At 42.2% G+C, this 12,566-nt stretch overlaps 1 pseudogene; it reads right to left on the bottom strand.

Moving 5' to 3' along the window:
• Positions 1 to 5,343: 5,343 nt before the first annotated feature.
• On the bottom strand, positions 5,344 to 12,279 carry LOC118787642 (annotated as a pseudogene).
• Positions 12,280 to 12,566: the final 287 nt, after the last annotated feature.

Raw genomic sequence — 12,566 nt, 5'->3', positions numbered from 1 at the left:
AAACAGCTCAAATAAGCACTAAATCAAGCACTAAACAGACTGAGACATCAGGCAGTGATACAATTGCACATGATCATTTATAGAATACTCACCTTACACATATTGCTGACTTAAAATTTGATGCTGCTGTTTGTCTCCACGTTTGTGAGGGATGTCAATTCAATAAATCCACAAGGATTGCTGAAATAAGTGGCTCCTTCCCTGATGCAAGAAAAAGTTCCATGATGCATAGAATATGTCTGTTTTACCAGAACAATCAAAATATGTGGGATGAGCCAGTTTACAAAGGAAGGGGTTGCAATATAAATATTGAAACTGCTGACTGGTTAAAGGACTGTATAGGTGAGGTCCGGGTAGGGTGGTGTCGCCCCGGTGTGTCGGTAAGAACACCTCTGCAGTCAGAATGCCGTTTACCAATTTACTTTTAAGGATTTGGGCAGCACAGTAATGCACAGGGTTTAAACTCAGGCTTAGCCACCATGAATAATATAGATGCAAGGTTGTGGTCTAAAGAAGCTATATATATATATATATAGTACCCAACATCGTTTCTAATGGAATCCCCTTACTATTGCTTAGATAATCAAGGAAATAAACAACCGTTAAACAGATTTAACGTTCCGAATGTGCATCATTAACAGGTAACCGAGAAAGCACTTGAATTAGCCAGAAATACACTTGCAGTTGCATCTCTGCCTGGCTAAATGCTAATGAACTCAGCAGACTGAGACAGACCCAAACAAAATCTGACAGAGCTGCTGGAAGATACTGCAGTCTGCAGGTTAGGAAATCACAAGACAGGAAGATGAGAGGCACAGTAGGGGGTGTCTCAATATGGACTCCTCCACAACATGCACCATGAGCTTCTGATTCTTGCTGTTGGGCGGAGTAAGCAGCCCTCACATAGGTGACCTTGGGCCAATGCTAAGAAGACCTGGTGCGCACTCAGGCGTTTAGGTGGATTTAAGAGGTGACATGGAATGAAAGGTTTTTTTTTAAGTAATTCCGTTAAACTTGTGGTTTAATGCAGTGAATGAGAGCAGCTGAAATTGAATCGGAAATTGAAATTTGAAATAAATTGAAGGTTTACATTCCAGTTTATCACAATAAAACTTGACAGAAAGCTGATCTTAGCAATGCTCTCAAAAACAAAATGTAGGAATACATTTGGAAGCATTGCAGTGAAACTTCAAATATATCAACTACTCAGCAATATTCAAAAATATAGTCAGTAATGTAAAAATTGTGTGTTTTATGGAGTAGTTAAAAAAGACATAAGCAGGGTTCATTTCTTTAAAAGGGGTTCGGTGTTGGTGGTTTTTTGGTTGTTTGTTTTTTGAAAATATATGTACATATAAAGTACAGACATGGAGAGAAAACACAAGGCTGCATAAATTCAAATTGCATGCCACAGCCCAAACAGATTTTTCTTCAAAATATCTTTGCCTTGTATGGTGTATATTCTGTGACCACTGCAGTGTGGTATGTCTACAATCTCCTGCAGTTTCAAAGGGCTTCATTCAGGGTTCACAGAGACAAAGCACAGGCAGACAGATATGTTTCAAGATGCTGCAGTCTGCAGGTTAGCACAGTTACAAGACAGGCAAAAGATGAGAGTCAGTCAGTAACTACTGCATTACATATATGTTTTGACGAGATAGGAAAGATGTTGATTAACAAAAGGTTACATCAAACCAACATTTTGAACAGAGCACACACACACGTATCCTGGTATGGGAATTTCCTTACTTGTCTTGTCTGAATTCACCCATCACAACCACAATGGGTCTCAATGTTAATGTGTGAACATCAACAGGAAAAGTCAAAGCCATAAAATGAAGGGAATGCATAAAGCTCTACACACATCTAAAGTACAGATGGAAAGCTATATTTAATATGTGATGTGGAAGGAAAAGCTTTTTGAAGTAATTCAGTTAAACGTGTGGTTTAATGCAGTCAGTGGATGATGACAAGACTTGAAATTGAAAGTAAAACTGAAATGAATTTGAACTGAAATGAAAATAAAATGCCTGAGCAGGGGTTCATATCTTGAGATGGGATTAGGGCTGTGTGATATGACAATATATATCGCGTGACGACAGAAAACGTCTATCGTTTCATATTATGCTCTATCGTTTATTTCGTTGTGTCGCAAATCACACATTTTACGGCTATATTTTTCGTCATTTGGACGACACTTTGCGTTCTTCCACACGGCGCCAATGCAGGCAGGAAATTTGCACGAAGGCAACACAAACAGACATGAAGGAGAGTGAACGTGACACAGAACTATAGTTGAAAAGTGTTTTCTATTTACCTTTATTTAATACATTAATATTTTATATTTTGTTACATGCTTAACCCTTTCGCACGTAACTTAATTTTATGCTGCGTAGTGCGTGTGTTACATTACATGATTCTTTGTTTTCATTGGCGTTATTAAGCTTCTCATAGTTTTCAGTTAGCATTTGCTATATATTTTTTTAACGTTAAATCGCTGTTTCGTCAAAGCTAAAATTAGCTAGAATTTTTCCAGTCTAGTGTTTCCTCGTTTCCACACAGTTTTGTTTGGTGTCCGTTATTCGGTATAATATATGCAATATTCCCTGTGGTGTTCAACGCAAGGGGAAGGAGATGAATCAAAACGTAACCCTCACTCGTGTCGGTGTCATCATGGAATGAATGCAACGGTGAAGCAACCTCTATGTATATGTCAAATGAGCGGCAATATAATGGAGGGAAATCACAGTGGTAGAATGGAAGGGAGTTTTCATATCAAAGTGATAAAGATGATCTGTATTCCTTAAGATTATTGGTTAAAGTGTCTATGTCGATGCAAAAGGTTGCCTGATTGTGCAAATTCTTTCTTTAAAATATGTTTAATGAACTCTCACTTTTATTTAACTTCGATCACTAGTCAAGCAACTGAATTGAAGGAAATGGCGCGTTAGCTGATTCGTTTTTCCAATGCCATTAACTTCCTGGCACACAGTGCATACCGGTCTTTCCGAAATCCGCCGCAAAAGTTAATTTTTTCAACGCACTCGAAGGCAAAATCTGGACCTAAAAAAACGTAAGGAGGAGTTTCGCAAACACATCGGAGATCACGGAGGTTCCCATAGGAATGAATGGAATTCCGGTTGACTCGCATAAATACACAGAGCTGCATGGAAACGAGGCGTAAATTGAAAATTTGCACAAAGGTTCTAAATAAAAGGAGAAAAATAATCAGATATGAGTAAGTACCTTTATTTGTCGAGTATATAATTCAAAATATAATAAGAAATAGAGCTTTCTATTTGGTCATTTTATATAAACTATTTATTGAATTTACAGAAAATGTGCTATATCGTGATATGTATCGTTAGTGGGATATGAAATGACCTATCCTGATCGGGATATGACATTTTGGTCATATCGCACAGCCCGAGATGGGATTATTTTATTTATTTGTTTATTTATTTATTCTTTTTTTTTTACTTGACTGGACCTTAAACTATGTATAAATCATTTGCCATATTGACTATACCCCCACTGGTACTGATAGCACTAACAGCTAACCTGAAGAGCAAGCCAGCTAATCTTTCTCTCTACTTTCTAAAAAAAAAAAAAAAGTAGTAAGCTGCATCAAAACAAATGCAAATATAACTGTAAAATGCTAAATAATGCAAATATAAGCCAGTTGGCAGCAACACAAAACCATTAATCAGAATGTTTTATGTCTTACTATAGTAAAGTAATCTGGATGTTTGTAAAATGACTGCATAAAATACATACATCTACCATCATGTTAATATTACATATTTGCTTAGCAGATGTCCTTATTGTAAGATGCCATTCTGTATTATATTATATTACACATACACACACACACATATATATATATATATATATATATATATATATATATATATATATATATACACACATTAAGTATAAAAGGAAATGTTGGTTACCTCTTTTGAGTGATATTGTTGCAGGTGAGTCCAGCATCAAAAGGAGTGCTGGCTGGAAACGAGACAAATTTATCTGGTTTCTATGGGGAGGGCCGAGCAAACCTACTGTTCTTGGCCACGGGGGTCGAGGAAGCAGCTACGGCCGAGCTGTGTTCTTTAAAACGTGCTCTCTTCTTTTATGAATATGTTTAGTGGTGACTAATGGGTTCTGCATTTTTATAATACTAGTTAAAGTGTATGGTTCATTCCAGGACATGTCTTGTGGGTGTTTGTGTTATTTGTTATATTTGTACCCCCCCCTCCATTGTGTGTTTTATGGTGCCCCATTGATTTTTATGGTGTGTTTGTCTAATGAAGGTCAGTGTTGTTCAGAGTCAGGCGTGATGTGTATTGTCCTGGGTTGTGCTCTGCTGATATTGATGTTGCTCTTGATTGTGCAAGAGCAGATATGGTTAAAAAGGTACTTTTCCCTTTTGATTGAGTTCTTTATTGATGATTTCAGGCCTCTGTAATAATTTTTTGTGGAGGCTTTGACTGGCAAGGACTTTGACTTTTTTGTTATCTTTACTTCTTTTAACTTTTTTTTCTTTATTTTTTGCCTTTTTTCATTTGATCCACTTTGGTTTATTTGGGTTTCCATTGTTTATCAGTTGTACAAGCTTTAATAAAACCCTGCTATTTTGTACCCTCACTCTGTCCTTGTTTCTTGTGGCCACGACCACCTTCAAAGGGCTACGTTACTGCTCAGGGCGGGTCCGTCACAATTATATTAATCTGGTGAAATTTATTCTGCTGCTGTGGGGTCTTAGTCCTTGTCAAGAAATAAGATAACTGAGATTGAACCACTTGCCAAGTGTGCAACGTAGGACCTACACAGTTTAACTCCTAAATATATTGCATAACCACCTGCTATCAATACTCCTACTCCCAGTAAAGGTGCAGCTACTGCTGCTATCCAAATGCTGCTGTAATGTCTACTGTTGCTAAAGCAACTGCTCCAGCTGCTGCTGCTGCTGCTGTTCCTACTGCTGCTCCTATTTCTGCTGCTGCAAACCTTTTCCTATTCCTCTCTCTCATCTTTTTTCACTCTCTCCCATTCTTCCTCTCTCTGCCTCTCCATTTCTATAATTTCCCCCTCTTTCTTATGTCTCTTTCTTCCTTAATCTCTCTCTCTTCTCGCTCCATTTTCTTTAATCTCTTTCCTAATCTTTTGCTCTTGCCTCTGTCTCTCATCCTCCTTCCTTTTTCTCTTATCCTTTTCTCTTACTACTCTTTGTAGATATTTTCTAATTTCTCTCTCAAGCTCTTCCCTGACCTTTCTCTGTAGATATTCTCTGATCTCTCTCTGTCTTTTCCCTGATCTCTCCATCTCTTCCCTAATCCTTCTCTTCTCCTCCTGCCTCTTTCTCACCTCTACCTTCCTTCTCTTCTCCCTTCTCCCTTCTCTCTTCCTCTGATCTTTCTGTGAGGTTCCTCATACATCTCATTAGTATAACATTGTCCTCCATTCCTCTCCACCATTACATCCATCTTACCCAGAAGCTCTCGAACCCAAATGATATTGTTTTTGTCTTGAAGACATAGTATTCAAAGGTGTCAGACTACAAAGTTCAGTACAAAGTTTTGCTTTATAAAATCCTTCACTGGTTGTTCCAGCTGGTCTCCACCTGTAAACAGCAGCATTGTGTACCTTGCTGATTCCTCTCCAAACTTCTCCTGGATTCACTGCATTGCATTCCTCTCCTCCTGTGTGCGTATCCCCAGCCTGATGACCACTTTTCAATTTTATTTTTATTTGTATAGCGCTTTTTGCAACACAAGGTGTCACAAAGCAGCTTTACATTGTTCCCAGGCCTGAGAGCAAGACTAAGGCAATAGTGGCAAGGAAAAACTCCCTAATTAACAGGAAGAAACCTTGAGCAGAGCCCGGCTGAGAGGGGGAGCCCGACTGCTTCTGGCCGGCACTGGGCAGATAGAATTAGAGAAAAAAACTTGTACAATGTACTTTAAGACATTTGAGTTTGATAGACAGTAGTAATTAACAACAGAGTAATTATGAAATGTATCCTAGAATGTCCGGAGCTTGGCTTGACAGGCAGGGCAGCGAGGAAGCAGGACTGGAAATCAGGATGTGACGCTTGGACTACAGCCCCAGGCAGGAGCCCAGAGCAGGGACAGGAAACAAACAGAGAACAGTGACTAGTGGATGTTAAGTGCAGGAATGGAAACATAAAGGCAAAGGGAGGAACAGAGGGGGGAAGAGGGATGTATGTGCGTAATAAGGAAAAATCCCAGCAGACAAGCACTATGGCAGCATACCTAGGGGACGAGAGGCAAGGGGCCAGCACAATCATGAGGGTGACCCTAAGGCAGTCAACACCAGACCACAGCCGGATCAGCTGAACACAGAGTACCCAGGCCGTGATGTACTGACAGCAATGACCACTTAGTCCACCAGAGTCTCTGCAATCAGTCAGCGTCGTGCCGTGTCCCTCAACTAAAGAAGTTGGAATAGAGATAAGTTTTTAGCCTAGACTTGAAAGCGGAGAGAGTGTGCTCCCTGAACTGTGGTGGGTAAATAGTTCCTCAAAAGAGGGGCTCGGTACGAAAAGGCTCTACCACCTATAGTACTTTTACCCAGCGTTTCTCAAACCTCGCCTGGACGACTCCTTGTCCTGCATGCAGGGGCGGAGCCGATGGCTCATTGCAAAGGGGGAGAGGACCTGTAGTGGGCCCATACACAGCCTGTTATAGGCTGTATGGAGATGCAAGACAGATCCAAGGGGAAACTTACAGAGACGGAAGGGCGGAATGGAAAGAAATGCATATATAACGAGTTGTGCTATTTCGGCACACCTCATTGCGTGAGACCATTATTAAATACCGCGGCTCAACTAAACAACAAAAATGCATGTTCAGTCAGGCAGATTGGAAGCACCGTGGGCTCGGGGCAGCTGCACCCTTTCCCCCGCTCGCTCCGCTACAGCCTGCATGTTTTAGATCTCTCCCTACTCCAACACAGCTGATTCAAATGATCAACTCGTTATGAACTCCTGAAGCTGCTTAATAACAAACTGATCATTTAAATCAGCTGTGTTGGAGCAGGGGAAGATCTAAAACATGCAGGATGAGGGGTCCTCCAGGAGAGGTTTGAGAAACGCTGCTTTTAACCACTCTTGGAACAATGAGAAGTCCTGCGCTTTGGGAACGTAGAGTTCGTTTTGGAGAATATGGGCGAAGAAGGTCCTTAAGGTAGGGAGGGGCAAGCCCATTTAAATCTTTAAACGTAAGAAGAAGTATTTTGAAATCAATGCAGTATTTGATAGGTAGCCAAAGGAGAGAAGCTAATACTGGGGTGATGTGCCCAAAGCACTTTGTTCTGGTTAGAATACAAGCAGCTGCATTTTGAACCAACTGAAGGGGCTTTAGGGAGGCATATGCACATCCTGACAAGAGGGCATTACAGTAGTCCAATCTGGATGTAACAAATGTATGGATTAGCTTTTCAGCATTGTGTATTGATAGAATTTTCCTGATTTTGGCAATATTCCTCAAATGAAAGAAAGCAGTCCTGGAGGTGTTTTTTATATGTGTGTCAAAAGAGAGCTCAGGATCAATCATGACACCAAAGTTTTTGATGGTTGCACTTCAAGCCAGTGAGACACCATCAAATATTGGTGAATTTGCTCTCGGTAGACTTTGGGCCGATTTTAGACCAGCAGAAACACATGTGGTCCTGGGACAGATGAGAGGAAATATCTCTCTATTTCACTTCTCACCTCCTCTAAAGTCACTGATGTGTCAAAGACTCCTGGGGTGTCAATCACAGCAATGCTCCTTCCTTCACGCTCTGCAATCTGTCTCTCACATTTCTTTGTTATTGACTTCCTGCTTTAAACTCCACTTTCCCCAGGATGCTGTTTCCTGTTGCACTCTTTCCTGATCCAGTCTTACCCACCAACACAATCCTCAGTTGATCACATGGAGATGTAGCTCCATAATCTGTAGAACAACACAGTATTGGAATACAGTACATTAAATCATTGCACTGCATATGAAATCCACATCAAAACATTTTTAATTTGACATCAATCTCAACACCAGTGTTCAAAAGCATTAGAATATTTACATAAACAATCAGACGACAGAACAAACTTTTCTCAGCTGTGTGAAACCTGTCTGGCCGAAAGAGAAGAAAATCATAGTTTAATGTACAGTCGTAGAAGAGTCATATCTGTGCAAGCAGCTGATTCTTCAAAGGAGAATTCTAGATGCATGGATATGTTTATTGTTCATGTTGGTGTTGAAGATGCTCATGTTGGTCTTTTAGAATCTTGTATATAGAATGAGTGTAGAGTATGGAATGGCCAATTCCATAGATACATTTCTCTGGTACCACTCATATGTGCCTGACGACGAAAGAAGCCTTGGTTTCTGTCTACTAGAAAGTAGAAGTTCTATAGGTACAGGGCAATGGAGTGAATGCAGTATAACATGTTGCACAAGCTCCTGCAGCCCCACCCACCTGTGATTAGCATTTTACCATGCTTCAACAGACAAAATGCACAGGAAAACTCAAAATGTCTCTGTGGTGGACAGTGTTGGGCAGAAGGTTTCCCCTCATATCCTGCCAGAGGGCACTGTGCCACCCCTTGACTGCCCAACTGCCTCTTGAATTTAACTTGTGAATTTTTCATGCCATAACCTGTTAACATTCCACTATTCGTCAGAAGTCATTTGACTGCTTTTACCCAGAGTTAGGGAATCATATTCCAGTTTTATCATGATTGGCCCCTGGTTTTATGATTTTTGTTTCCCCTGATTCAATTTGAAAGTGTATAGTTATAAGTGACTTTGACCTGCATTGATCACAATGAAATTAAACCTGTGACTCCTAGCAGATCGAATTTAGCCAATGTTACTATCGTGATATTTCATTTAGATACACACACCAAATTTAAGTGGGGATAGCTTGCCTGTTGATTTATGACATGGTGACAGCATGACTATAGTTGGGTAGCTACTGAAACATTTCCTTTGATGAGGACTGCACTCTGAGTCACTTTTATTTACTTAATAGTGTAATGTGCTGGTTGACATATTAGTGCTACTTAATTAATGCTAAGTAAATAGCTTCTTTCCACTTGATCCTTACCATTTATGGGAATTTCCTTGCCTATTTCCCCCTATGTCATCTCAACTGACACGTCATATCCACATTTACATTTACATTTACATTTATTTATTTAGCAGAGGCTTTTATCCAAAGTGACGTACAAAAGTGCATACAGTAAGTATAGCGACAGTACGGGGACAGGATGTGTACAGTTCCACAATCAGACAGTACTCAGCTGAGAGCAAGGTCTGTTTGAGGACACAGTACTATCAGATTTGTACAACTACAGCGTATAGGGCAACTAATATGATACACCTTCAAACAGCAAACTTCAACAACTTCAAACAGCGCAATGAGTGTCAGGGTAAAGGCGGCAACAAGAAACAATTTAAAAAGCACAGCAATTTACAACAGCACTGATTGGGGGGGCAGCAATTGTGTGGTGGGTCAGTCCAGGTAGAGTCTGAAGAGGTGAGTCTTCAGGCCCTGTCTGAAAAAATGGGGTGAAGGAGCTGTCCGTAGCAGGACAGGGAGTTCGTTCCACCACTGGGGAGCGATGTAGGTGAAACGCCAATGTCTGGCAGAACGAGCACCTCCTGCCTTGACCATGCAAGGAGCGAGGCGTCCAGTTGCTGCTGAGCGCAGGGGTCGGGCTGGTGTGTAGGGCTGGATGAGTTCTTGGAGGTAGGCAGGGGCTGTCCTGTTGATTGCAGAGAAGGCATGGGTCAGGGTCTTGAATCTGATCCTGGCAGTGACAGGAAGCCAGTGGAGGGTTTAAGCAGGGGAGTAACATGGGAGAATCTGGGGAGGTTGAAGATTAGTCGGGCAGCTGCGTTCTGGATGAGCTGGAGAGGCTGGGTGGTACAGGCTGGGAGGCCTGTGAGGAGAACGTTGCAGTAGTCCAGTCGAGGGAGAACTGTGGCCTGGATAAGGAGCTGCATCACGTATATTGTCAGGAACGGACGAATCCTCCTGATGTTGTGGAGGAGGAATCGGCAGGCCCGTGACGTGCGAGCAATGTACTCCTTGAAGTCTAGGTTGCTGTCGAGGATGACGCCCAAGCTCTTTGCTGACTGAGAGGATGGTATTGTGGTGCCATCGACGGTGATGGAGAGGTCAAGCAGGGGAGAAGGGCCGGCTGGGATGAAGAGCAGTTCTGTTTTTCTGAGGTTCAGCTTTAGATGGTGGGATGACATCCATTTGGAGATCCACAGCCAAAGGTCTCAACGCTAGCAATGTGGGAAGTGTAAGATAATCTTGCAAATATACTGTAGCATTCAAGCATAAGAAAACACACATATGGATGTACTTAGACATGCATACAGAGAAAACACAACCACCACAGACACATAGCACACGTAGCACTCACAAAGCTCTGTCAACAACCATACTTAACAGCCAAGAGAAGTCAACAGGAAGTGAAAGCCACAAGATGATGCTAATGCACAAAGCTCTAGTGATAGCAAAAGGTAGACACACACACACACACACACAAGTGTGCAGTCTTATGAGTGACAATCGTATGTATCAAAATGTCTTTGGCCTGTATAGTGAGACAGTCTTCTCCTGCTGTACATTGTCATCGCATTATATAAATAATAATCTGAGCATGAATGAGTACAGCATTCAGTAGGTGAGAAGTCAACAGGAAGTAAAAGCCACAAGATGACCCTAATGCACAAAGCTCTAGTGATAGCAAAAGGTACAGACACAGAAGGTAACGATACAGAGAAAACACAAGCATGCAGTCTTATGAATGACAATCCTGTGACCCCAGTGAATGTTAAATGCTGTTAAAAATCATTTCAAACCCCTTTTTCCAAAATATCTTTGGCCTTTATAGTATAAATAATACCAGAGAAGCCATCTTGGTAGGAAATGCAGAGCTGAAGTCCACAAAAAAGATCCTTGCATATGTCCCTGGGCAGTCAAGGTGTTGCAGGATATAGTGCAGTCCCATATTGACTGCATCATCCACTGACCTGTATGCACGGTAGTCAAACTGCAAGGGGTCCAGCAGGTGTCCTGTGACGTTCTTCAGGTGGGCCAACACCAGTCGTTCAAAGGACTTCATGACCACAGACATCAGAGTGACAGGGCTGTAGTCATTCAGTCCTGTGATGGAGGGTTTCTTGGGGACCAGGATGATGGTGGAGCGTTTGAAGCAGGAGGGGACTTCACACAGCTCCAGGGATCTGTTGAAGATATGTGTGAAGATTGGAGCCAGTTGGTGAGCACAGGCTTTAAGACAGGAGGGGGAGATGCCGTCTGGGCTCGGTGCTTTCCTGGTTTTCTGTCTCTGGAAGAGCCGGCTCACATCCTCTACACATATTTTGAGTGCAGTCTGAGTATCGGGGGGGGGTTAGGGGGGTTGATCTGATGAGGTGTGATGGGGGCTATTGTCGTTGGGCTGGAGGGGGTGAGGGGTGTGAATTTGTCCCTCTCAAACCTGCAGTAGAAGACATTCAGGTCGTCAGCCAGGTCTTTGTTTGCCTCAGCGGAGGGGGGGTGGTCTTCGGTAGTTTGTGATGTCTTGCAGGCCTCTCCACACTGATGCAGGGTGGTTGGCCGAAAACCTGTTTTTCAGCTTTCTCAGTGTAGCTTCTTTTAGCCATTCTGATCTCCTTTGTCAGTGTGGTTCTGGCCTGCTTGTACAGGGATCTGTCCCCACCTCTGTAAGCCTCCTCCTTGGCCAAACGGAGTTGTGAGAAGTTTCCTGGGTTTCACTCACACACTCAAGAAAGTGCAGCTGGAGGGATGGACAGATGGACAGACAGATTGGGACGAACCCAAACAGCTGAAAGATGTTGCAGTCTGCAGTTTAGGACATCACAAGACAGGAAGATTAGATGCGCAGTACAGGGTGTCTCTTAATGGACTCAAGATGGACTGTGGTGGCAGTGTAGCATTGTTGTAAGGAGCAGGACTTGTAACCGAAAGGTTGCTGGTTCGATTCACCGCAGGGGCACTGCTGCTGTACCCTTGGGCAAGATACTTAACCCACAATTGCCTCAGTAAATATCCAACTGTATAAAAATGGATAACACCTGTAAATCACTCTGGGTAAGAGTGTCTGCTCAATGCCAGTGATGTAATATAATGACTCATCCTCCTCCTCAACTTGCACCATGAACTTCTGATTCTTGCTGGTGGGAGGGGAAAGCAGACCTCTCACCGGTGAGTTTGGGCCAGGCTTACATCCAACATCCTTTTTCACAACACCATGCTCATATATAATCAAATATGTATGCAGGGGCAAAGAAATCAGATTCAGCACAGTTGATTCCTCCAGTCAATCAAAGCATAGCTGGTGTTTCGCATAAGGGACAAATAGATGACAAGCAATGCAACTCTTTGTGCTCAGGGATGGTCTGTGTATGCATCTGTATTAATCACTGTAATCAGGCATATGTAAGGGTAGCTGAACAAAACAGAAAAAAAGCTGGTAATTGAGGCTATAGGCAGGATCATTGGGCTTCCTTACTCTGCCAGAG

Source organism: Megalops cyprinoides, chromosome 1, assembly GCF_013368585.1.
Source record: "Megalops cyprinoides isolate fMegCyp1 chromosome 1, fMegCyp1.pri, whole genome shotgun sequence".
Taxonomy (NCBI): domain Eukaryota; kingdom Metazoa; phylum Chordata; class Actinopteri; order Elopiformes; family Megalopidae; genus Megalops; species Megalops cyprinoides.
Note: the sequence above shows the minus strand (reverse complement) of the source record. Positions and strands in the feature narration are given on the sequence as shown.